This window comes from Antechinus flavipes, chromosome 2, assembly GCF_016432865.1.
Source record: "Antechinus flavipes isolate AdamAnt ecotype Samford, QLD, Australia chromosome 2, AdamAnt_v2, whole genome shotgun sequence".
Taxonomy (NCBI): domain Eukaryota; kingdom Metazoa; phylum Chordata; class Mammalia; order Dasyuromorphia; family Dasyuridae; genus Antechinus; species Antechinus flavipes.
Window position 1 is genome coordinate 121910893 of NC_067399.1, and position 26039 is coordinate 121936931.

Genomic DNA, 26039 nt, shown 5'->3' on the forward strand with positions numbered 1-26039 from the left:
TCTAATTGGGGAAGCCTCTAAGCCCAAACTAGACAAACCAGTGGCGATTCTAACTCCCCTACCAGGTTCAGAACCAGAATTTAGAGTTGGGGAAAGGAATGAGAGTGAACATCTATACTGACTTCAAATAAGCCTTTCATGTTTTGCATACTCATGGGGCTATATGGAAAAAAAGGGACTTTTGAAAGCAAAAATAAACAAATAATTCCCCTATTAAGTATGCTAGGGAAATTCTACAATTATTGCAAGCTGTCCAAGGACCTAGAGAGGTTTCTGTATGTTTTGTAAAGGACACCAGAACGGGGATTCCCTTCAGGCCAAGGGAAGCAGGCTTGCAGATCCAGCTGCCTGTGCTGCTGCCTCTTTGCCCCTGACCATGGCACCTTTAAGACCCCAGCTCCTACACTCTCATGAAGCTCCCAGGAACAAGCCCTTGCTAGAGAAAGGGGGTACACCCTTTCTCTTTCTGGGTGGTTTCCAACACCTTCAGGCCAACTTCTAATCCTAGAGTCCAGTCAGTGGAAACTTCTCTTGGGCCCACACTAAGCTACTCACTTGGGAAAAAATGCTCTCCAATCCCTTGTGAAACTTATGTTAACTGTTCACAAACTGGGAGAAATGATTCAACGGATCTGTAGAGTCTGCCCAGTTTGTGCCCAATTAAATCCTAAAAGGGCTGTTAAGTCCCCCATCCTGAAGCCCACCCAGAGGAGGACTACATACACAAGGGAGGACTGGCAGATAGATTTTACACATATTTCCCCTCTCAGGGTTTCAAAATGCTTTTGGTTTTTGTTGACATCTTTACTATTTGGATAAAAGCCTTCCCTTGTAAGACTGAAAAGGCTCAGAGCTTTTTGCTAAAGGAGATCAAACCCATTTAAGATGAATTATTATCTCTACTCTGCATGTCATCCTCTCTAGCCCATACTTAATGCCTTTTAAACATTATGGTGCTTGCACCCTGGGCCACCTGAGCACTCCTTTCATTGTGTATAATGCCACTCCTCTACCCATTACCTCTACTCCTTTGAAGAAACAAAAGCTGGGATTTGGGAGAAATGTTCCTTGGTATTTATGCTAGGAAAAGCTGTCTGGATGTGAGACATTCATGATAGCCATGTCTAACCCCACTACTCTTCCTCTGGGTAGGGTTCCTGGTTACAGTTCCTAGTAACCTCCATACTAACGCCACTTTTATTTTTATTTATTTATTTTTTTTGCTCATATTTGGCCCTTGAATAATTTAACCTACTTGTGAGATTTGTTTCCTTCAGGCTCCAAGCTATGAACTTTCAACTACTTATTCAATCTGATTCTGACTAACTGGTTTTAATGCTCAATACTCCCTGGATGCTGCTGCCAACATCTTTTTTTCCCTGAGGCAATTGGGGTTAAGTGACTTGCCCAGGGTCACATAGCCAGGAAGTGTTAACCGTCTGAGACCAGATTGGAACTCAGGTCCTCCTGACTTCAGGGCTGGTGCTCTATCCACTGCACCATTGAGCTGCCCTTGCTGCTGCTATCTTTAAGTCTCGCATAGCACCCCTTCTCAATCTGGACCCCATTAGTCAGCGACAGCTCTATATTCCTAATTAGCATGGAGCAGTTCCAGAAGATGAGATCTCCATCTCTTTGTCTCAAATGAATTTTGTGTTCAAACTGCTTGAGAGGGGAAAAATGATAGGGTGGGGTACAACTTCTAGGGGAAATATAGCAATAATTTTAAGGTTCCCTGACCTTAGAGTGCTTCTCTTCTAACAATCTATGATTCTAAAATCTTCTGGTTTTATAATCAACGATCCTGAGGTCCCAACCTTAGAGTGCTATTGTTCTAACAATTTGCCCATCAATGATTGTAAAAGTCTTCTGGCTTAGAAATATAGTTTTATTTTTTCCCTTAGATTTTAGGGAAGATACATTAGTGATCCTGAGGCCCTCTGACCTTAGAGTGTTATTGATCTAACAATCTGTGAATGATTCTAAAATCTTCTGGACTTAGAATAGTCCTACAAGCATTACTGACTGTCAAATAGATAATCTGTTGATCAGTGTTGATGTTCCTGAGACAATAGTGAATAGACCACCCCTCAAACCCACCTGTAAGCCATAAAATTAGCAAATAAGTGACATGAAGAATTGGAGAAATTTGTCTTCTTGCTCCTGGTTCTTTACTAAATTCTTTTGGAACTTAGCCCGCTTTTTAAAAATCATTACAGTTGCAATAAACTTTCTCCCTTGGATTTGGGTTCAAGCCTGCAAATTCTTTTTGAGACACTTCTTGACACTGGTTTGTGAGCCCAACCTTTTGGGTTTTCCTTCTGAACCTCAACAATATCATGAGAGTGATGTCTCTACTTTTTAGTCAGTTGGATTTAAGTAAAGCAGAATTGCACAAAGTTGTCAGTCTTGCAACAAAATAAAACCAAAAAAATCCAGAGTCATCAAAGTCCAATGGCCAGACAAAAGTAAAAAAAAAAAAAAATGGGGATGGCCTGGGATACACAAGATGATGGTAACCTTTCTAAATTAAGGTCTTTCCCGGGCCTCAGTTATCTGAGGCAACACCCATTCAATGACTGAGTGTTAGGTAGGAATTGAGTCAAAAAATTTGTCACCACAAAAATATTTTCTGGGAGGAAAAGACCTTCAGAGTTTCTGCTCAGAACAGAAAACAATTACTATTTACATTGATTCTAAGCTATCAAAACTAAACAATGAACCCTAGAGTCGGGGGCTGGGGCTATTATTATCCATTCTGTGAAAGCCTGAGTGATTTTGGTTTAAAGACACAAGAAGTTCCATTTAAAACAAATCAATGGATTTCTTTAAAGCCATTATTTTTTTTAAAGACTTTTTCCAAAGCTATATTTCAAGAAATGATAAATAAAAACTGCATAGAGAAAAAAAGTAAATTTTGCCAGTTTTTACCAAAAAAAAAGTATAGTTCCAAACCCTCCAAAAGCTTATAAAATATAAGAAACCAAAAATTATATTCCTATGACCACAGCACCTACATGAAAGCATGTAGTGCACAAAATAAAGAGAGAGAGAGACCACATATTGTGAGGGGCTGAAATTGTGTGTCTGTAAGGAAAGCAGAACAGATATCTCTAGCCTCATCTTCTCTGTTTTCCAAAAGACTTTTATTTCTGCCAGGTATGCAGTTAGTTCTAGAGATCTAGAAGCCTTCAGTTTTTCCAGGATAACATTGATGTGCATGCTGAAATCAGCTTATTCTCTTCCTTTTCCAGGAAATGCTAAAACACTCATCCTGGGAACTTAGTTTTCTAGATTGTCTTATTACCATACTTAAGACAACCATGATGTGCCCAGAGTACCTTAGTTAGCATCTTTTAAGATATCTATGATGGGAAGTCAGGTTTTCCCAGACTGCCTGTGTTAGTATCTTCAAGGCAGTCTCAACATCTCAATATACATCTTTGTTCCCAACTTCATTTCCCCTCCTCCTCTGAGAGACCCTCAAGGTTATATTTCCCCTATAAAAGATGTAGTTATGGTGAAGGTCTTTGCTAAGTCTTTTTCAGGATTAACACTGCTATGAAATACTCTTTCCATCCTCATAGTGTCTTCCCTTTTATGGGTCCTTTCTTTTTACTATAGGTAACTCTGATTATTCTGCTAAACTCCTCTATGAATTTAGCTTGTCAATTAATGACATACTCACACCTCATAACATATTTTTTTCCTTGCAAATCTCTTTCCTTGCAAACTCTATTGCTCTTTCAAATCTATTTCATATTTACCATTCCTGGTGCCTTTTTTATCTCTTCATTTTGTAACCTCTTCTCTTAAAAAAAGGTACATTTTATCTCTTCATTTTGTAATCTCTTCTCTTAAAAAAAAGGTGCCTTTTGGCAAGGAGAAAACCCTTGTGAATTTGTCACATATGTCTTACCCCTGATATTTTAAAATAAGAATTGCTCCTCTGACCTCATCAAGCATGATCCAAGAAGAGATGTGGTTGCCACTCTCCAAGTCTGTTGTCTGCTCTGTGAACAACCATGATGTACTTCACCTATAGAATGTGGATAATAATAACACCTACCTTCCAGGGAAAACAGAATTGGCTGTGCCTCTCAGAGTTCTGCTTGAAGAAGTCCAAGGCCAGGGGAATCCAACATCATTCCAGTCAGTAGGGAGCAATTATATCAAATCAACTCAAGTCAATAAGCATTTATTTATTCAGGACTTACTAACTTTGGAATCCTTACAAACTGCTAACTAATTAGAGTTGATCTAATCTTACAAGAAGATTTTGGCCAGAACCTGAAACAAGGTACTAAGTAGAACTAATTAGTACAATGCTTGTGTTTACACCTTTGTGTTCACACCTCCCTTAAACCTCTTTGGGCCAGAGAGCACTATGGGAGAAAACCCATAATCCCATTCTCTCAAAAGATTCACATATAAGACCAATGAGGAGAGAGAGCTATTCCAGAATACATTTTCCACTTGGCTGGCTGGTCGCAGAGCAGAGTTCAGCTGGACTGGAGAGGAGCGACTCTGGTGCAGACAGAGAGCACTTTGACAGATCTCAGCCAGAAGCCCTCTCTCCGAGGCAAGGCAAGAGAGAATATATATTCCACTTGGCTGGCTGGTCGCAGAGGAGAGTTCAGCTGCATTGGAGAGGAGTTGGTGGCTGGGCTCCTGCACTTCCCCCACTGAAACCAAGCTGGTCTGAAAGACTCACCAGAAAGCTAGCTGAGCCCCAAGTGAAGGAGACAAGAGATTCATTCCATCTCTGTGTTGGTCGGAGGCTGAAGAAAGCAGAGGCAGAGGCTGAAGGACAGAACCTTTGGATTTGGAGACATCCGGAGGGCTCTAAGCTAAACCAGCTGTGTTTTGAGAAGAACAAGAACTCCAACATTTGAACTCCCAACAACTAGCAGCCCCAGTAAGTTCTCTGAATACAAAAAAAAAAAAAAAAAGCAAAGTCTCTGATTTCAAAGAGCACACAGTCTAATGGGGGGACATGACATGGAAACAATTATGTATAAAGAGTGTCCCAAAAGTCAAATTTCATTTTTAAGCCTTAATCATTAAAACTGCACTGACACTTTGTGCCAGGGAGTGTGCTAAGTGCTGGAATACAAAACAAGGCAAAAGACAGTTCTTTCTTTCAAAGTGCTCATAGTTTAAATCTGTTAGGGGACTGTCTTTTATCACCTACCCCCAATTCACTATCCCTAGTATCCTTTCCTTTCAGTTGAAGTTGACCCAGGCAGTTTTAATTATTTAACTTCTTTGAGTCTATAAAGCTTTGTCATCTGAACCGTATTTTCAAATACATATATATACACACATTTATATGTATATGCATGTATACATATGTGTAAATATGTACACTATGTATATGTTTATTTAGAAATATATGCTTATATTTTTAAATAACATGTTTATGTATAAATGCAAATATATTCTATATTAACATTTCCCCTATGTCCATCTTTCTTTCTTTCTCTCTTGTTTCTTTTTTGCTGAGGCAAGTGGGGTTAAGTGACTTGCCCAGGGTCACACAGCCAGGAAGCATTAAGTGTCTGACACCAGATTTGAATTCAGGTCCTCCTGACTTCAGAGCTGGTGCTCTATCTACTGTGCGACCCTATATCCATCTTTGCAAGAAAGTCACCAAGTATCATGTAGTACATGGACTTGGTTTGAAAGGTGGAGAATATTTCTCGACCCTCTCATTCTCTGTGACAGTTGCTGATGTTTGAGGTGCAGATATTATCATGGTAGTCTTTTTGCTCATGTTCATTCTGAGCACTAGCAATGGCCCCAAGAAATGACCTTTTCCAAATCCTTTATTTGCCTCTTCAAGGGCAACCTATGAGTCATTCTTCCATTCACCTGAAACTTTTCAAATATCTTTTGGTGTTATTTAAAGCAGGGCATCTTAAACTTTTTCCACTGGTGACCTCTGTTCACCCCCCAAATTTTTGTGACCCAGAGTTAATAAGTACATAATAGACATATAAGTCAGTTACTGATAATAAATCATAATTTCATGATCCCCACATTCAGTTATGAGGCCCCCTGTGCAGTCTAAGAAATGAGGGTTAATAGTACTAAGATTCACTTTCTCTAGAAGTATGGCAGCTTGTTATAAGAATCTCATTTTTAAATATTAATTGCTAAGTTAATATTTACAGACATATTCCAACCCAATTGTGTGAATCTTAGCACCTCCTCTTGCCTTTTCTATCATTCTATACTTTCACTGAAAGAAGATCATCCAGGACTGAAGATCACTCATGTTTCATGGATTTCATGAATTGTCATAGTTGATAAATTCATCACTTATTACTAATTAAATAACCTTGGTCAGTTAACTTTACTAATAATCTTTTTTTTATATTTAAAATGAAAGGGGTTAGACTGGATCAGGGCTTCTTAAAATTTTTTTCACTCTCAATCCCTTTTTGCCCAAGAAATTTTTACACAAGCTTAGGTATATAGGTCTAAAAAGTAGGTCTACAAAGCAAACATTTGCTGATAATAAATCATGATTTTATGACTTCATATTCAGTTACAAGATCCCATATGGGGTTGCAACCCAAAGTTTAAGAAATTTTGAACTAGATGACCTCTGAGCTCCAGAGCCTGTAGCCTGTGATCAGCTTCCTGATGATGAGCTTTTCTGTATTAACCAAGATGATGCTTATATAATAATACCTATCTGTTGCTGGACCACACTGGAGACATTTCTAACATGGTAGAAGCTACTAGAGTTTCTTCTGTGCTTACAAGACTTCCTGTTCATGAATGTAGTCCTATGCATTGGTAAAAATTAATTTGACATTAATTTAGAAGGAAGAAAAAAAGGAAGGAAATAAGCATTTATTAAGAATTTATTATATGTCAAGCACTGTGCTAAATACTTTATAAATATTATCTCATTTGGTCCTCTCAGTAACCCTATGAGCCAGGTGTTTTTATTATGCTCATATTAATGTTGAGGAAACCAAGATAGAAATTAAGTGACTTGCCCAGTGTCACATAACTTGAATCTTCTTAACTTCAGGCTCTAAGCTCTATCCATTGCACCACTTTGTTGAGAGAGTAAAAGAAAGTGAGATCCCATTTAGTCAGATATATGCTTCAGGAGGATTAGATAGAGCATCATTTTAGGATTTAAACCAGAGAGCAGAGATATATTGAAGCTAAGTTGAAGTGATTCAGGAGAGACAATTTTCAATGTGAATATTTATACCTCAGAAATTTACAAAAACTGCAAATCAGGGCTTCATTTATTGTTTTGTTGATGTCTATATTTAAGAAAATGATGGGAAAAAGATTAATAGTGCACTTTAGAATGTGTTATATGCAACAACCCCCCACACCCCAAATATAAAAAGCTGACTATTAAACATTTACAAAGCACATCCTTGTCTGGGAAGGACCTTAGGAATCATCTAGATCAAGAAGCCATGAAGCAATTTTTAAAAGAAAAATATTAATAACTTTGTTTCAATATAATTAATTTATTTTATGATTTACATATTTTATTTTTTCTGAAGAGTCCATAGACTTCACCTGATTGCCAAAATTGTTCATCTCATAAAAAAGATTAAAACTCCCTATTCTATTACAATCTTTTCATTTTGTAAATGAGAAATCTGTGATACAGAGAGGCTTAATGATGATGAGAATAACAATAATGACAGCTAGCATTTATGTATTGCTTTAAGATTTGCAAAGCACTTCATATAGGCTATCTCCTATAGGATACTATTATCCCCATTACTACAGATTTGGAAACTGACTCAAAGTCACACAGGGAATGAATGCCTGGGATGTAAACCTTGTCCTTTAGTTGATATCTGGTGTTCTTTATAGGTTTGAGGCTAATTTTATTAATTTCTTACCAGTTGGGAACTGAGGTGGTATAAAACAGGATAACTGAGGGAAGCATTATCGGAGGCAACTGCTGGTGGTGATGGTTCTTCTGGCATTGATCAGGAAATTGCCACCCACCTTCATCTTTTCTGGGTCTCTGAGGTTCTTATTCAAGTTAGCTCTAACAGAGCCACATTGTATCATTTATTTTTTCATGTATTTTATGTCTCACCTTCCTAGTCAAATTGTAAATTCCTTGAAGACATTGATGGTATCTTTCTATGCTAAGTTTTCTATGGTAAGTTTCTATGCTAAGTGTGCGTGGAAGGATCCCCTGCGCCCCCCTCCCCCCAAAAAAATCTAATCTATTTACTAATTCATGAAAGTCCCTTAACCTGGATTAAAAATATATTATACATTTATAAAATAGGTTTAATACTAGAATGCCAGATGGTTGGCTAGAACCATTAAAAGGTAACCCCTACCTATAGCTACCATGTTAATTTTCTAAAAACAATGCATAAATCCTATTTTATTTTGCTCAACAATCTAAAAGGCACTCTGCTGCCTGCTGCATTATACAAAATTATTTTGCCTCCATGCTTTAGAGTGGATTCTATAGCTACTCTGGAAGTTAGGATAGGATAATGGGAGATTTCTAAATTAATGAAATCGGGAGATTTAGAGACTAAAAATGTACATGTGCTTATAAACCAATGAGTACTTAGAGACTAGTTTTGGCTAGAACCAGCCACATGCTGAGATATATGAACTTCTGAAGTACTCCAAATGATGTTTCTATTTGAATTCTCAACCCTACATCCTGCATGTCCAGAAAATATGGTTTATGTTTAATGCATTAAGGAATGTTTAATCTATCTACATGCCATTCAAGTTTATCACTTAATCCAGATCCTTGTAGCCAATTTTTATTGACCTCGCAGAACATTCTTTTTCCTTTCTTAATGAGTTCAGTCCCCTGGCTCAATGTTTCCTCTCCACCCCAACACCTGCATTAACACCAGGGAACTTAAACATATATATTGATGCTTGTTCAAATTTTCTAAATTCCCAGTTCCTCAAATTTACTTAGTTTATATGACCTATTTTTTCCTACTCCACCATAGCCCACAGATATGGTCATAACCTTAAACTTGTCATAGATTAAACATTGCTTAATGCATTAAACATAAACCAACATAAACATAAACCTGGACATGCAGGATGTAGGGTTGAGAATTCAAATAGAAACATCATTTGGAGTACTTCAGAAGTTCATATATCAGCATGTGACTGGTTCTAGCCAAAACTAGTCTCTAAGTACTCATTGGTTATAAGCAATTCCATCTTGTGATTTTAGAAACTTCTTTATCTGTTTATATTCTTTTATTATTGTGTCCTTCCATAGATCTTAAAAACCCAAAGTCATCTTTTTCCCTCATTGCTACTTCCATTCCAGGAACTCCTCAGTTTTTCCCCACCATTAAGATTTGCACATTCTCCTTTCTTCCCTATCTCAACCCCATGAAGAATTAGAACATTCTAACAGAGATTATAACTGCACTCATCTCACAGGATCATTATAAAGCTTAAATAAGAAAATGCAGATAAAGTGCTACATAGTATCTCCTATAGGATACTATTATCCCCATTACTACAGATTTGGAAACTGACTCAAAGTCACACAGGGAGTGAATACCTGGGATGTAAACCTTGGTCCTTTAGTTAATATCTAGTGTTCTTTATAGGTTTGAGGTTTATGAGATAAACAGATAAATAGTAACAACTGTTGTTGTTGTTATTATTATTATCATAATCCTAGCCATGATGTGCATTTGAGTTCTAGGTTTGCCATTTAGTGACTTTGAGATCCTGGACAAATCAATTAAACTTTATAGTCCACAATTTCCTTGACTTTAAAATAAGGGTTAAGCTAGGTGGACTTTAAGTTCCCTTAGGCTGTCCATCATGATTTGAGCTCCTCTATTCTTCAAAAACTTTCTTTCATAGACTGGCTCTACAACTTCTGCTATTTCATACAAGTGATTTCCAGGGGGCTTGGAATTATATCTTAAGAACATCCTCCTTTTTTCCAATTCTGGTTGGCTCACAGTGACTTGTATTTGCATCTCATCTCTCCCAGTGCCTGGGTGGTCTTTCTCCTGATAACAGCGACATATCCTGTCTGCTAAATCCCAGGGATTGGGGTGGGGGGGAGGAGGAAGGCAGGATGAGATGGAAAAGAGAGGGAAGAATGAGAGGACACATCTTCTTTTTCTCTCTCTGGTGACTTCTTTCTTGGATGAACAGCTGAGCAAAATTATTCAAGTTCCCTGAGGCTACTTCCTTACACATCTAGAAAAGGGAGGAGGGAAAGACCTCAGCACCAGCTGCATGTTGGGTAGAAAAAGATTTGTCATCCTCATACAGAAATTATTCTCCAACTGCTTGATTTATGTTTTGCTTGCCTAATTTTTTTCACTTTCATGAGAGCAAAGACAATATTTTGTGATTGACAGAATGATGTCATAGAAAGCTCATGGAGTAGGAATTAGAAGATTGTACTTTTAGCAGAGTACTGCCATTGACCCATCTCTCTGTGACTTTGGCCAAGATTTGGGAGCAGAGTGGTCCATCTGTGAATTACAAAAATTGGTGTAGGTGGCCTCTGGGATCCTTTCTAACCTTAGGAAACAGTGTGAAAAGTACCTAGAGATAGAGACAGAAAAGTGGTACTTTGGGTAGTTAGTCAAGAAGGCTTGAACTCAAAACTTGTCTCAGTAACTCTAGGCAAGTCATTTACCTTCCCTGGGCCTTAGGTTCCTTATCTTTAAAATAGGGATAATAATAGTACTTATTTTCCATGGTTGTTGTGAGGATAGAATGAAATAATTGCAATTTACTTTGCAAACTTTAATTATTCAGTCATGTCTGACTGTTCATGACCTTTGGGAAGGGTTTCTTGGCAATGATGTGATTTGCCATTTGCTTCCCCAGATCATTTTACAAATGAGGAAACTGAGGCAAACAGGATTAAGTGACTTGTCCAAAGTAAATCCAGAGTATGTAAGTAGCTGAGGTCAGGTATTCCTGACACCAAGTCAGACATTTTATGTACTGTACCATTTAGCTTCCCTGTTAATCTCAAAGCACTATACAAATGCTAACTATTACTGAAGGCATTGCCATATGGTGGGAAAAGTTCTATACTTGGAGTGACATGGACAGGTTACTTAACCTCAGTTTTAGAGAGTGAGGAGGTTAGACTTGATGATGGTCTAAATTCATGATCCTATGAACTTCTGCTTTATTTTCTATTTCATCTCTTTGCATTGGGAATATGTATTTATTTATATGTTGTCTCTCCCTTATTAGAATGTAAGTTGCTTGAAAACCGGGGGCTGCTTTTGCCTTTTAAAAAAACCAAACCAAACAACAACAACAACAAAAAAAAAAAAAAAAAAAAAAACTTCAGCACTTAGCATAGTTCTTGATAGCTATCAAACACAATAATTGCTGATGATTCATAATTAGAGAGGTCTGAAGGTTTCAATTAGGGCAATGAGTAGGAACGAAGAGAAGAGAGAAGAATTCTAAGAGATATTGTTTAGGTTAAAAAAAAATTAGCAACAGACTGAATGTTGGGATGAGAGAGAGAAGAATGACTCTATGGTGTGGGTTAGATTTGGTGACCTGTAAGGTCCCTTACTTACAACTCTAAATCCTATGACTGGTTATGGGGGTGGGGGTGGGGGGAACCTATCAATGTAACAGTAAAAAGAGCATTCATTGAGTCTGGATTCATGTCCTGTCTCTGACATAAGTTTTGTCACTTCCCTGGGCCCCAGCTTCCTCATCTTGAGGAGGCGGAACTGGATGACTTTTGAAGTCTGTTCTAGCTTGAATTCCGTGATCCTATGATCTTGTTTTACATACAAATACAGGTATACATATGTGTGAATATATATCTGTGTGTGTGTGTATTTATAGGAAATTGCAATTGGTAGGGGTGTCCCCACCCCCTCCCACTCCGTATTGCTCTTTGAGGGCAGACTATTATTCATTTCTGTCCTCGTATCACCAGCGCCAAGTACAGTACCTAATGCTTAGCAGGAACTAAATTAATGTTTATTGCTCAATTAAAATTAAGGTCCCTTTCAGCTTTAACATTATGAAGTCTCCCCCCCTCTCCAGACCCTCAGTTCTTCGCTATCCCCATCCCCACAAGAAGGGGGTTCTAGCCCGGCACTGGGCAGCTGCACCCGACTGGCATTCAGCCCAGCTCCGCTCAGCTCATCTTCACAAACCACTAGCCTTTTTCCCGCGCCCCGGGATAAAAAGGAAAGCAAAGAAAAGATGCCTCAGATGACAATCCAAGGGGTGGATGTTCGAGAGCGCCCGCCAGATCAGCCACTCCAACCCTCAGCATTGTCTGAGAGGGAGGGGAGAAGCCCCGCCTCCGTTTCCCCCTGGGGAGGGGGGAGTGAAAAGAAAAGGGGGCGGGGAGGCGAGGGGCCGCCTAGCCAATGAGGATGCAGAAGCCAGAGGCCAGCCGTGGCTGGATTGGAGCTGGGGGCTCCATCAATCGAGGGGGTGGGGGTGGAAGCGGGGAGGGCGGTGGCCCGGCGGCTGGTGCGGTCCTCCCTCCTCTGTCTCCCCGAAGCTGCCCCGCGAACCCTCCCGGGGACTGATGGGCTGGACCTGCCGGGGAGGCGACGGCTGCCGCGTGGACCGGACTCCAGTCCGCGGGAGCTGTCCCGCAGGGGTAGCTCGGCGCCCCAAAGGTTTCCCCTGCTAGCCCGGGGGTGCACGGTAAAGCGGTCTTTGATCCTTCTCCTTGACTGCCCTGGCAGCCCCGGCTTGCTCTTCCCCTTCCTCTTGTCTTAGTGCCGTGTGTGTCTGTGCGGGCTGTCTCAGTGTGTGTCTGTCCGTGTTCCCGTGCGCGTGTAGAGCTGGGCTCGGGTCCTTCCCGGTGGATCTCCTGCTCTCAGCCCCAGAAACCGTCCCGGGTCCTCCCACGCAGCCCGCACCGACGTCTCTTTCAGTCTCAAAGTTTAGCATCCCAGCTCCATCTTTGTAGGCACATCTCCTTTCCAATTCTCTCTCTCCCCATCCCCAAATGCAAGGGAGGGGAGTACTATTATTTACTTGTAGCGCTGCTAAGTGTGTGACCCTAGGCACTTCACGTCTTCGTTTGGGCCTCAGTTTCCTCATCTGTACAGTGAGAAATTTGAAGTATCCGTTAATCCTACGAAGATGCAATTGGATCTAAGTTGCTCCCATTGGAGGTCCTCTGAGCTCCCGAAAACTACACTTCCTTTGATGGTAGTCTGGATTCTTTCCTCTGACAATCTTCCAATTGGATGGGAGTGACAGGTGCTGTGAGCTGTTTCTGGGGTGGGAAAATGCCCAAGTTTTGAAGTTAGAGGCCTTGGTTTTGAATTCTGTTTCTCTGCTCTTCATTTTGGGTGTATGGCCTTACTAATCACTTCCCTTTTCTGAATGTGTAGAATGAGAGAGCTGGGCTCTCTGGGTGATATTAAGTCGGTATTTTTTCCTGCGCTAAATCCTTATGATCCAAGATGGAATAAAAGATCTTGGGGCAGCAAACTAAGCCTTTCTAATTTTACTTAAAATTAGAATCAGTTACATTCCTTTAATCCTTTTCGTTCAACAGCTCTTGGAGAGAGGGAGTAATCTTATCCCTCTCCAGTCCAGGTTTATTGTCAAGGTCTTTTGGCCAAGCAGCTCCATATCTGGATGGGGGAGTAAAACTCTTCACTGTCCACTTCACTGTCCACTCACTGGTGAGAAGGAACATTCAGTTACTTGGCTTGTTTCAGAAGTGGAGGGAGGGAGGATAGGGGATTATCTCTTTGTTTCTTCTCTTTTCAGGTTTTGTGCCTGATTTATTTTTAAAAATCTAATTAAATGAAGGTTTTTGTTTTGTTTTGTTTGTCTTTTGCTGGGGTGAAGAAGTCATTTTATCTCCAGAAACTTATTGCTCTTCTTGGTTTCCAGAGTAGGCCCAAGGCTTTAATAGGTGGTGCTGGTTCCAGTTCTCTAGCCAGTCAAGTTTTGAGGAGTAGATGGAGCCTAGGAAGCCCTGCAGAATCACATGAGCCTTCTAATTAAAGTCCTGGAATCTGGGTTCAAGTTTTGACTTTTACTGACAAATCACTTACATCTCTCTGGACCTCAGGTTCCTCACCTGCAAAGTAAGGGGATTGATTGAATGATCTTCTAAGATCTTTTTTGAGTTACAACTCTCTTCTTATGTGAAGATAAGTTCTTATGTACAGATATTTAATTGCAATTGTGAGTTACTAATGAACAAGAGCTTTGGATAAGAGTAGAAAGACTGAAAGCCAGAAGATGAAGATTCTAGTTCTAGCTTTCCCAGTGCTTAGCAGAATGCCACATGCACTATTGTTTAGTCATATTTGACTCTTTCTAACCCTATGGATCATACTGTCCATGGAGTTTTCTTGGTAAAGATATATAATGACTTGCCATTTCCTTTTTTAGTGGATTAAGGCAAACAAGTTAAATGACTTGCCCCGAGTCGTACAGCCTGATTTGAACTTAGGTCTTTCTGACTCCACTCCCAGTGTTCTAACCACTGCACCACCACTTTGTCTTGACATTCTTCTACAATCATTTCTTCATCCATAAAACGAGGGGTTCAGACTAGATGATCTTTCAAGTTTGTTGTTGTTTTTCTTAAGATTAGATGACTGGTGCATTTATTTTACTAGACTCTTGGATAAAAGTCATTTATTTTGAGAAGAGAAAAGGGCTGTTACAAAAATTTGTGAACAGATAGAAGTAAAAAAAAAAAAAACAATTCTTTGTTTTAAATTCAGTCACTTGGGCAACATCATGGAGTTTCTTTGGGGAGGAAGAACTGTGATTATAAAACAAAGAACTTTAGTGATGGAAAGGATCTTTGAGATTATTTAATCTAATTCTTTCATTTTACTGATGGAGAAACTGAGGCTCAGAGAGGTTCTCACATGCTCACCTCACATTGTGACAGAACCAGGGCTGGAATTCAGACCTCATAATTTTTATTCTATTGCCCTTTCCACCATGTGATGCTATTCTTCCACAGTTTCATGATATGACGGGTGTTTATTGGCAAGATACAGTTTGAAGTACCAAAAAAAGCAATGGATCTAGTCTAAAGGCTGTGGTTTGAATTCAATTCCTATTACTATCTTCATGATTTTGAATCAGTCACTTTACCACTATTTCTAAATCCTTTTTTCCTGTACTCTTAATAGACTAGTAGGGATGGGAAGAAAAATTGTCAAAATCCAAAAGAAATTTATTCCTCCCATTTTAATTACAGCATTAAAAAATTTGAATGTCATATGGTATTTTGAGAATAATTTAGAAAAAGACATATATAAGTATGCATGTATATTATGTGTATCCTAACTTCCCTTATAAGTTAGGTAATATGTGTCTGTACACATACATACATACATATACACATATAAACTCATGTGTGTACATATATATATATATAGTGAGTATTAAGGGCAATGGGAAATTCAGGATTTCTCTTCTAGATCAAATTCTTTGATTTTGGAACCAAGAAGATCAATTCTGAAATGAGTGGTGTTTTGTCCACTAAAAAGCTTCAAGTGAGAAGGAGTTTGGAGTAATATCTTCATCCCTATTGATAGGGATAAAACAACTTTCTTCATTTTATTTGCTTTGAAAGTGGGAGGGGGAATTTTTATATTACCATTTAGGCAGCATATTACTGAATGATTATTATTTACACAACTCCACTGAAATCCTTCTGATGCTTTGTCCTGAGGCTGAATATGAACTTGGATTCTCAAAAGCTATGCTAGTTGAATTCAAGCTCTTGGTGTTCCTACCAAGATGGAAAGGTTTTGTGAGATAGTGTAGTTGCTATAGAAGGATCAGCCAATCTCTCTTCTCCACCTCTCTTTCCTGTTTCCAGGTTCCAACTCTACTGAGGAAGCCCATGTACTCTCTTGGGTGCCAGGCTGAGCTCTGCTTTTCCAAAGTTCTTATACTCAGTCTTCTAAGTAAATTGTAAAAAAGTAATTAACAATTTTGCTAGGCAACAAGTACTACAAAATAGGGTAGTCAGAGCAACAAGAGGGAAAAGGGAAGAGAACTCGATGCTGCTTTATGGCATCAAAAGACACAGCTGTGGAGCTCACTAGAAAGTAGTGCTAAATTGAAGAAATGCTTTTGGGTTAGAAATAGAATGGGATATATAATTGATTCAATCACTAAATAAACATTTCTTAAGCACCTGCTGAGTTCTGGAACTACAAAGACAAAAATGAAACTCTTTGCCTTCACATATCTTAACATTCAATCAAGGAAGACATTATTTACAGAAGTTGGCATAGATACTAAAAATAACTATATAACTATATATGCAGTAATTTTACACATATGTATATACAGACACACATATATGGGAAGAGATAGACTCAGAAAGAATTGGGTGAGGAGTGACATTAGCAACTGGGGAAATCTCAAAAAGCTTCATGAAAAAGATGAAACTTGAACTGATCTTTGAAGAAAACTAATGATTCTGAGATGTGAAGATGAGGCAGGAGGGTATTACATGAAGGGAAATGAAATTTTTTGATTGATTGCACTAATGAAAGGAAATCCACTATGCAAAAGTCTTTATTTATAAACTAAAATGTTCAAGCACTCAGTATCACTTATTATTTCAGTCAATGGGCTGAAAGAGAAACCTCCACAAGACAATTTAATAAATCACAGAGATCTGATGGCTATTCATTATTTGTTGAGGCTGCTGATATGGACTACTTTAATGCTAATAATTGAACAGCTAACTGACTAAGTAGAGAGCAACAGTGACAAAACAACTCAAGTGAACATTTATTTAGTAAAAGTTTGCTGTTAGGCACTTCAGGGCAATGAGGTTGCCCAGTACATAGAGTACCTGGCTTGGAATTTAGGAAGTCTCATCTTCCTGAGCTCAAATATGGCCTCAAATATTTATTAGCTGTGTGATTCTAGGCAAGTCACTTGCCCTGTTTGCCTCAGTTTCCTCATCTCTACAATGAACTGGAGAAGAAAATGGTAAACCATCTAGTAACTTTGTCAAAAAAAACCCCAAATGGGGTCATAAAAAGTTGGACATAACTGGCCCGAACTAGGCACTATCATATAAAAAAGGCAAAAACAGTTTCTGTCATCAAGAAATACACAATCTAGGGCAGTTAAATGACCCTAGAACACTAGCCCTGAAGTCAGGAGAACCTGAGTTCAAATCTGGTCTCAGGTACTTAACACGTCCTAGCTGTGTGACCCTGGGCAAGTCACTTAATTCCAATTGCCTCAGTTAAAAAAAATACACAATCTAATTGGGGGGAGAGGGAGGGAGAGATAATATGAAAACCATTAGGTACAAATTAGATTTACAGGGTATTTCAAAAGTCTTAGTGCAGATTTAATTTTTAAAGCGTTATTAAAGCTTAAAACTATATTAAGACTTTTTGTCTTATATGTATATGTCAATCAGTGCCTACTATGTGCCAGGGACTGTGTTAAGTGCCAAGGCAAAAGACTGTTCTTGTTCTTAAAGGAACTCACGGTCTAATGGGAAGGGAGATATCTATACAACATCTGTACAGGAGAAAATCTATACAACTGTGTGAAAACAATCTATGTTGCTGTTCAATCATATTTTGTCTGATTCTTTGTGACCTCATTTGGATTTTTTGGGGCAGAGACACTGGACTGATTTACCATTTCCTTCTCTAGCTCATTTTACAAATGATGAAATTGAGGCAAATAAGGTTAAGTGACTTGTCCAGGATCATACAGCTAATAAGGGTCTTAGATCAGATTTGAATTCAGATATTCTTGACTGAAAGCCCACTACTGCCCCCAAAATAATATATAGGCAGATCACCTGGAGATGATCTTAGAGGGAAGGTATTATGTCCAATCATCTTAAGCATTGTTATCACACTTCTGATCATTTGCTGTTTGAAGTCAACCAAAAAGTGATGCAATGACAGGATTAGAGGGAACCTCAAAAACTATCTAGTTCAACCCATACTGAGTAACAGTCTTCTCTACAACATTTCCAACAAGTGGTCATCTCGTTTCCGCTTGAAGACCACTCCCTACCCAACACTCCTTTGGTAGAACCTACAACTTCCTTGGACAGTCCATTGCACTGTGGATAATTCTGATGCCAAACAAACAAACAAACAAACAAACAATTTTTCCTCCCATGAAACTGAAATCCTGCAAGCTTCTATCCATTCATGGTCTATGGGCTTCATGGCCCTCTGAGCCTAAGCAGGACAAATAAAATCACATTTTGTGACAGCCCTTTCAGTACTTGAAAACCACTGTCATCTCTCCCTACTCTCCTCCCAAGTCTTATTTTCTACAAATTAAACATCTTCGGGTCCTTCAGGGTAGCCTAAGTACAAATTCTTTCATCCTGTTGATTTTCCTTCTCTAGATACTCTAAAATGGCCAGGATTTATTGGCAAAATGTTTTCTCTGGATTAGAACATAATACTCCATGTGGCCTTACTGAGGCAGAATACAAAGTTTTTTGCCTTTTTTGAATTTGTTTGAATTTGATAAAATTTGCATTTGGCAGGAGGACACAGATTCAGTCAATATTCTTACCTAAGGATATTTTATGAATGCTGGATTTTAGAGTTGACAGAATTCTGAGTACTCTATCACAAAGTAAAGTTCTCTTTTATCTTAATAAGATAGCTTGGCAGTGCCAAGGATAGAGTGAGAAACTTAAATTCAGGAGATATGAGTGCAAATCCTGCCTCAGACCCTGAGTCTTCCCTCAGCCTCAGTTTCCTCATCTGTAAAATGGGGGAAATAAGAACCCCTAGATCCCAAATGTTGTTGACAGACTCAAATGAAGTTTATGTAAAGTACTTGGCAAACCTTTAAAGCCCTATATAAATGTTAGCTGTTGTTATTATATTATTAAGCAAGCAACCATCACTAAAGAAGTAAAATTTGGATTTTAACAATGGATTTGCTAATTGTTTTTTTCCTTCCATGGCCTCTAGTCATAACATAAATATTTAAATAAACACTTTCAGAAGATGAAAACTGAGGTGGTGGAAGTATCACTCTCCAGGGCTTAGCTATGGGATTTCCTTTTGTTGCTCTCACTGGAGTATTAGTACTGGGTAATGTGGCCCAAGCTTCACTATAGGGCCTTAGGTGTCATAACCCATGAAGGATCCTTTGCACATTTAGGCTTTCAGCTAGATTTTGGTTTTTAGTGCACTTTGTTGTCTTCCTTTTAGCAAACTCAACCAGAGGCCTCCAAAAGAGAACAAGCTCTCAGACTGGCAAGGAATCAGGTGGGCAGAGTTGGTCTTTGAGGGTTTCCATGGAAAACAAATACATTTTGCTGTCACCTTCTTGGTGAGGGGCCATTCAAAGTTAAAGTTGGCTGATGGTTGTTGTTATATGTCCTTCCTTCTCCAAGAGAACCATGACATAGGAAGGTGATATCATGACATGCAAGTGAAGTGGATTTGAATGAGGGAGGGCTGTGCAAGATCAGCTGCCTCACTTTCCCCTCCAGAGCCATCTGGGTCCAGTGGCCAGATATAGATCAGGACCACTGGAGATGGCCCTGAATGCAATGGGACCTTGGTCTTTGTCAACTTGGGTCTTCAACAGGTCTCAGTTTGACTGAGGCAGCACCTATTCAGTGATTAAGGCTGGGTGGCAATTGAGGCAAAGAGTTTCCTTTCATACCAAGCCAAAAAAAGAAAAAAATCTTGATTTCCAGTCCTGATCTAGATCTGCCTACTAGACCCAGATGGCTCTGGAGGAAGAACTGAGGCAGGTGACCTTGCACAGCCTCCCTCATTTAAATCCAATTCACTTGCATACCATGGTATCACCTCTCTGATGACATGGCCCTCTTTGAGAAGGAAGGACAAAAACAACAACAGCAGTGGCTCTCTGGATTGGTTTCTGGATAATAAGTATATCTTCATCCAGTATAAAAACATAGACATCTGTGCTTCCTAGGTAAAAATGTCATTTCTTCCTTCCTTCCTCCTTCTCTCCTTCCCTCTCTCCCTTCATTTCTCTTCCCCTCTCTTCCTTCCTCCCCTTTTCCCCCTTTCCCTCTCTCCCTTTCTCTTTCCCATGTCCATGTAGACATGACAACTGGAGGCTCAGCACTTATCAAACTTATGAATCTTGGGGCTTTTGGATCTGATCTAAAATTCTGGACAATGCAGGATTGTCTTTAAAGGTTGGTGTTCCAGGGGATTTCCCCTTATGCAAGTGAATTCAGCTTAAGTCAAACATTGAAGACAGTCTAGATCAGGAGTCCTCATGGGGCAGGCAGCATGATGAAGTGGGAAGAACTCTGGGTTACAATTCCAGCTTTGTTGGTCCCTGGCTGTGTGATCTTAGGCAGATCTTCCTTTCTGTTCCTGGGGAAATGAGGGAACTAGTTGGCTTTCAGCTTTTCTATTTATTTATCCTGTTTGTTGCCTGCCTTCCCTATTGCTTGGATGAAACACTAAGGAATGCTGACCCTGATCATGGGCCTTCGCAATTGGGACCGTCTGGTGCTTCCAAGCTTCCTCTGCAAGGGAGAAGGTGCAGGAATGGGAATTAGTATGTGAGGACTTTGTTAGCCCAAGAGCACAGCAGCCTTGTTTTGTTTGCTGTTCTAATTCTTTGCATAGAGAACATTTCCCCAGAACTCTCTGGGACATTTCCAAAAGGAGCATCATCTTAGTTGGTTCTGGACGGAAGAATCATAGGTACAGTGGGAAGAGAGGCAGGCGTGGAGTCAGAAAGGCATCTTCATGGCACAGTTGAAGAATTCCTAACTGAGTCTGGGGTCAGAGGACTTTCTCTTGAATTCTATTTCTGATTCATGCTGTTTGACTTTGGACAAGTGCTTTCTGGACCTCAGTTTCCTCATCTGTAAAATGAAGTTGTTAGGCCAGATGGTTTTTAAGTTCCCTTTTAGCTTTGAATCAGTGACCTCTGAGGTACCTTATTCTACATCTATAAGGAGGCCTGGGCTTGAATCCCAGCTCTGATATTTACTATGCATAGAACCCTGGGCAAGCTATAAAGGTTCTTTTCCAAATCTCACTATATAGCGGAGCTAATAAAAGTTGCATTGTCTCCTTCATAGGGTTTTTGTCAGGATAGTATTTTGTAAATTATGGAGCATTTTAGAAAATGGAGCTTGCAGCTTTAGGTCTTCTGGGACACTAGCTAGTGGTAGAGCTGGGATCATTAATCCTGAATCCCAGTTCCAGGCCATGGTCCTCTACTCGTTTTTCTTCCCTTATTACCTGTCTATGGTCCAATCAAAATGTCTTTTTTTGGGGGGGTTTATTTTTCAAAAACAAAACTTCACCTTCCATCTTCCATCTCTGAGCCGCCACACAGACTGTATACTATATTTTTTTCTTGTCAATGCCTTTCAAAATCCGTGGCTTCCTTCAAGCTCAGCCCAAGCTCTGCTTCCTGTTGATGCTGTTCTTGATCCTCTCCTCTCCTCTCCCAGTTAGTACTTTCCTCCACCCTAACATTTACCTTCCATACATTTTGAATATACTGATAGATAACAGAGCTGGTTCTTCTCAAAGAATGTACACCTCTTGAGCATAGGGATCATTGTTTTAATTTTTGTTTTTTACCTCCTTGCCTAGCTCAGCACATTAGGTGCTTGATTAATTGAATGTTATAGTTAGATTGTCTAATGAAGAGGCCGTATCGTCCCTCTTACATTCTGTGATTCTCTTGAGTCTATTCCCACAAGGACTTAGCCTCCTGCTTTGGTGAAAAAGGACATTGCTTAGCATCCTCGCCAGCCTTGGAGGCCTGGCTGGGAGTCTTTAAAACAATTGCAGGGCTGATCTTCTGAATTCTTCTCCCCAGCCACCTGTATGTGCAGGCCAGACGGTTATCCTACCCAGAGGAAGCTGGTAAGACATTGTCACTTAGAAAAATATAACAGTAGCAGCAACAACAAAACATGTTTCCCTTTTTTATGGTTTTAGATTAAGTCCTTTGGAAATGGGTCACCACCACAAGCTGGGTAGACATTGGTTTTGTTTACGCTAAATCTTCCTCTGTGTTCCTGGGAAGGATGCAGAGGGTGGACCTGGGAGGGAAATGGGGCACCCCAGGAATGGCAGGCCTGTGTAAACACGGGTATCATCTGACTCCAATGGTTCCTCTGTCATCTAGGGATTCTGGGCCCTGCAGTCTGTAATCATCAGGGATGAAAGGTTGGTGAAGTTTATTTGGGTCGGGAGCCATGATCTGGTGGCAAAAGTCTAATGTGGAACCCTTGCTCACAGTATCCTCAATCAGTTGGCACAGAGACCAAGATGATCTTAAAGAGAGAGGCCAAATAAATGCTTGTTACTTGAAAAAAATTAATTGAAAATAAAAAAACATAAATAAAATAAAACCAGATAAATAATATAAATAATAAAAAAAAATAAAAATAAAATACAATATGCCAGATCATCGGATTTGGAAATGGAAGAGACATTTTTGATCATCAACACCAACTTTTTAATTTTACAGATGAGGAAACTAAGGCACAGGAGAAACTTAGGTCCATGGCATGACTTTTGATTTAGTTTAGGAAATAATAAGCTAACATTTAGTAATCATACAAAAACTTCAGGAAAGAAGGTGGCCCTGTGGTTTCCCATTGTTTAAATCCTCCAATTTGAAGCAAAACCCTCTTTCCAGATTTAGGCAGAAAAAGAAAAAAAAAAACACCTGATGTGGGAGTCAAGAAATATGAATTCTAGTCCTGGCACTACTGCTAATTAACTGTGTGACTTTGGGCACATGAGGTTCTTCTCCGTGTCTCAGTTTTTTCTCAATAAAATGAAAGAAGGGACACTACTAGGCCAATGGTAGCACACTTAAATAGAAACAGGGGCTGTTAAAATTTACAAAGGATCCCTAATGGCTGCATATTAACTTAGAAAAATCACATTAACATTATTTATGCTTTATCGAATTTTATTTATTTTGTTAAGTATTTCCTAATTACATTTTTTAAGCTGGTTTGAACAATCCCCAGGAATGTTCTGGGTCATGTATAATAGGATTCTCTGATCTAGATGGTCTTAAAGTTTACTTCTGTCTATAATATTGTATAATTCTCAGTAATTTTGCTTGAGGAAAGGCAAAAAAGGAACTGTTTTTGCTTCCTCTTTCTGACCTCTTTCATCTACTCTAGAAAAAAAAAGGAAACCATTTCAAAGCATCAAATAGGACTCTTTTAGACTAGAAACATTATATAATATAACATTCAGTTATAATGTATGTTCCACTATAAATTCCAAGGTTCTACTTTTGAACCCTGTCTAAGAGATTAGAATGGGATTTTTCAGTATCAAAAGGACCTCTGTCTACCATGATTTTATAGGCTTCTCTCACCTGTTTCTAGGGACAACTGGATGGAGCAGTAGATATCACACTAGGCCTGGAGTTAGGGAGACCTAAATTCACATCTGGCCTAGCTAAGTGACCCTGGGCAAGTCGCTTAACCCAATTTGCCTCAGTTTCCCCAACTGTAAAATGAACTAGAGAAGGAAATAATAAACCATTCCAGCTTTGCCAAGAAAATGTCAAATGGAGACATGAGGAGGTTTACATGATGGTACAATAGCAATAACCACCCCTGTTTTTACAGAGAAGATAGCTCCTCTCTTTGCAGCATGCAATGGCATGGGAGTCTAGACTGATTCCTAAAAGGGACCTTAAAGTCTGTCCATTCCAGACTCCTCATTTGGTGCCCAGAAGAGCCAGCTTGTCCAAGATCTCACTCCTAGGCTGTGCATAACTGGGATTACAAGCTGAGACCTGGGGCTCAGAATCCAGCACTCTTTCTACTGCACCATGCTGCTAAATCTCCTTCTCAGCTTGGAGATATATTTAGGTCATAATGAGAAAGGAGCTCTTTTAAATGACAGGGTTGTTGTTTCCTGCATGATTTTATTTCTCATGCCCCCTTGGAACCAATGCCAGATTCTGCTATGATTTGCTATCTGTGGGTTCTTTGTTATTTTTGTCTCTGAGGTTTGGTTGACTCCCCGAATCCTTAGTATTGGTTAGTGCCTCTGTTGTTTGTTTCAGAATGTGATCCTATTCCTCCTTGGATTTAGAGCTGTCTCTCAGAGGATGGGAGATTTCTGCTCCTGGCTCTAATTCTCAGGATTGTGCCTTGGTTGCTTTATACATGCAAGCAAACATAAAATCTCTCAGCTCCCAAGGCCTTCTCACTCTAGAACATCTCCCATTCTAGAACTGCCATTTTGAGGAAGGGCAAAGTCACACCTTTGTTCCTTTCCTAGCCTTTCTTCAGACTCTCTAGACTTTACCACCTGTTCCCATTCAAGAACCCTCTCTCCTCCCCTTTTTTTCTCCCCCAACTTTTTCAGCTTCCCCCATTAGAATGTAAGCTCCTTGAGGACAGGAACTGCTTTCTTTTTTACTTCTATTTGTATCCTTCCCTCACTCCCAGTGCTTAGCATAATAGTAGACACATAGTAGGGGCTTAAATTTTTGTTAACATATTGACTTACTATATACATAAAGCTAGCACCAAGTGATCTAGGTCAGGAATTGGATCTGACACCTGCCCTTAGAGATCAAGGACGATTTATTTGGGAATTTTTGCAACTGCAAATGGGTCAGACATAGTCTTGGTTGGAGAGGGAGGGAAAGAAAGCAAGCTGTTGGCAATTGTCCATATTGATTATTCTTTCTAATTAGGTGCTAAATTATGTTGGTTCTATGGTGCTAAAGGATAACAAGTACTATGGGTTTTTAAAATAGCTACATATGATCCATTTATTGAGAGCTCACTATTGGTCAATCACTGTGCTGAGTGGTGGGGACACAAATCAAAAAAGAAGCCAGTTCCTGTCTTCAAGGAGCTTAATAAGGGAGAAGGATGATACAGAAGGAAGTCAAAAAGGAGGAGGTACCTGCTGGGGGAAGGAGAACATGATGAAGATGAAGATGGAGTTGAAACTAAGCAGAGCATCTTGTAGCAAATGAGCTGCCTGGCATTTTGAGCCCTCTAAAAAGGGGAGAATATGGGAGGAGTTTTCTTGCTTCTCCCTCTAGCCCTCTGATCAGAGGAGATAGAAGCAACCGATGGGACCCAGGTGGTGCCAGAGATAGAACATTGTCCCTGGAGTCAGGAATTACTGAGTTCAAATCTGGCCTCAGTCGCTTACTAGCTGTGTGATCTTGAGCAAATCACTTAGCTCTGTTCGTCATCTGTAAAATGGACAGGAGAAGGAAATGGCAAACCACTTAAGTATCTCTACCAAGAATGGGCTCAGAAAGAGACAAGGCTGGAAAAGGACTGAACAACCACAGAATCAACTGAGTGTATTGCTGAGACAATCTCCAAGGTGATTACTTTCCTGGAGAAATATTTGGTGATAAGTTTATTGTGGGAGGGCCTGATGAAGAAGATGATAGAATTACTAGTTTGCTTATAGACTGCTGTAAATAGGGTAGTAGATGAAATGGTTCATTTTTGCCCTAGTCATCTCTTGATTATGTTTCAGTACCTTGGACCATGATTCAAACCTCTCATTTCAATCTTTTGTGGGGATTTCCTGCTACTCTAGTTGAACTGAGAGGAGGGACAATATTTGTGATGAAGATTTCTTGGAAGGGGAAGTATTTGTGGTCTCCTGAAGAAAATGAAATACAACCAAAGCTGAAATGGCATTATTGGGGCCATCCCATGATGTGTGAGAAGAGAAGGAGTCAGCATATATACTTCTCATGCAAAGTCAGAGAATCATAAGATTGAAAGTTGAAAGGGAGTGTCTAGTCCAATCATCTTATTTCATTGGGATTTAATAGGAATAAATGTTAAGTTTTAGATCTGGGTTAAAAAAAAAATCAACCTCACAAGCACAACATAGGGGAGACATAGTAAGACAATAGTTTGCCAGAAAAAGATCCTAGGGGGTTAGTGGATTGCAAGTCCAATGCTGGAGCAGCTAAGTGGTACAGAAGATGGAGTATCTAGCCTAAAGTCAGAAAGACTCTTCTTCCTGTGTTCAAATATGGTCTCAGATACTTACTAGCTGTGTAACCTTAGA

The 26039-nt window shown here is 39.6% G+C and overlaps 1 protein-coding gene across 1 annotated transcript in view; it reads left to right on the top strand.

Annotated features, from left to right (window-relative positions):
* The first annotated feature begins 12508 nt into the window (after positions 1-12508).
* RASSF2 (Ras association domain family member 2) overlaps positions 12509-26039 on the top strand; it is a 74935-nt gene continuing 61404 nt past the window's right edge. The window contains exon 1 of the mRNA XM_051975459.1: positions 12509-12675. The gene's annotated coding sequence lies outside the window, so the exon portion shown is untranslated. The remainder of the gene's footprint in view (positions 12676-26039) is intronic.